The sequence below is a fragment of the Arachis ipaensis genome, chromosome B2, assembly GCF_059453495.1.
Source record: "Arachis ipaensis isolate K30076 ecotype BB chromosome B2, ASM5945349v1, whole genome shotgun sequence".
Classification (NCBI taxonomy): domain Eukaryota; kingdom Viridiplantae; phylum Streptophyta; class Magnoliopsida; order Fabales; family Fabaceae; genus Arachis; species Arachis ipaensis.
Genome location: NC_142437.1, coordinates 34245218 through 34246795, shown reverse-complemented (window position 1 = coordinate 34246795; position 1578 = coordinate 34245218). Strand labels below are relative to the sequence as shown.

At 35.6% G+C, this 1578-nt stretch overlaps 1 non-coding gene across 1 annotated transcript; it reads left to right on the top strand.

Annotated features, from left to right (window-relative positions):
- Window positions 1–338: 338 nt before the first annotated feature.
- LOC148573537 (small nucleolar RNA R71) lies at window positions 339–446 on the top strand. Its single transcript, XR_015905844.1, has one exon. It is a non-coding gene; the product is annotated as a small nucleolar RNA R71 (small nucleolar RNA).
- Window positions 447–1578: the final 1132 nt, after the last annotated feature.

Genomic DNA, 1578 nt, shown 5'->3' with positions numbered 1-1578 from the left:
TTCTTCAGATGAAGCTTCTTTGGTACTGACTTTGCTACTTGCATTCCAGACAGACTCTGAGAAATCATATTGACTTGCTGAGTCAATATTTTGTTCTGAGCCAATATGGCATTCAGAGTATTAATCTCAAGAACTCCTTTCTTATGACTTGTCCCATTATTCACAGGATTCCTTTCAGAGGTGTACATGAATTGGTTATTTGCAACCATTTCAATGAGTTCCTGAGCTTCTGTAGGCGTCTTCTTCAGATGAAGAGATCCTCCAGCAGAGCTGTCCAATGACATCTTGGACAGTTCAGACAGACCATCATAGAAGATACCTATGATGCTCCATTCTGAAAGCATGTCAGAAGGACACCTTCTGATCAATTGCTTGTATCTTTCCCAAGCTTCATAGAGGGATTCACCTTCCTTCTGTCTGAAGGTTTGGACCTCCACTCTAAGCTTGCTCAATTTTTGAGGTGGAAAGAACTTTGCCAAGAAAGCATTGACTAGCTTTTCCCAAGAGTTCATGCTTTCTTTAGGTTGTGAATCCAACCATGTTCTAGCTCTATCTCTTATAGCAAAGGGAAAGAGCATAAGCTAGTAGACCTCGGGATCAACCCCATTGGTGTCACAGATTTGCAAGAATTCAGCTAAGAACTGATGAGGATCTTCCAATGGAAGTCCATGAAACTTGCAATTCTGTTGCATCAGAGAAACTAATTGAGGCTTAAGCTCAAAGTTGTTTGCTCCAATGGCAGGGATTGAGATGCTTCTCCCATAGAAGTCGGGAGTAGGTGCAGTAAAGTCACCAAGCACCTTCCTTGCATTGTTGGCATTGTTGTTGTATTCGGCTGCCATGTCTTCTTCTTGTTTGAAAAGTTCTATTAGGTCCTCTATAGAGAGTTGTACTTTAGCTTCTTTGAGCTTTCTCTTCAAGGTCCTTTCAGGTTCAGGATCAGCTTCAACAAGAATTCCCTTGTCCTTGCTCCTACTCATATGAAAAGAGAGGAGAAGAAAATATGGAATCCTCTATGTCACAGTATAGAGATTCCTTGAGGTGTCAGAGGAAAATAAAAATAGAAGGATGAGGTAGAGAGGAGAGAATTCGAACTTATCAAGAGGGACAGAGTTCGAATTGCTGATAATGGAGAAGTGTTAGTCCTTTAAATAGAAGGATTTTGGAAGAGGGGAAGAATTTTCGAAATTAAAGTAAAAGATTTTGAAATAATTAAAAGAAATTTTGAAAATTTGGTAAATGATTTTCGAAAACTAAGATTGGGAAAGAAATTAAGTGATTTTTGGAAAAGATTTTGAAATTAGAAATCAAAAAGATATGATTGAAAATTAATTTTGAAAAAGATGTGATTGAAAAGATATGATTGAGAATCAAATTAAAAAGAGAAAATTTTTAAAATTAAAGTTAATTACTTGACTAACAGGAAATTAAAAGATATGATTCTAGAATTAAAATTTGATCCTTTCTTAATAGGCAAGAAACAACTTGAAATTTTTGAGTTAAATCATTAATTGTAACAAGGATTTTCGAAAATAATAATAATTTAAAAAAATGGAAAGAAATTGATTTTGAAAAGAT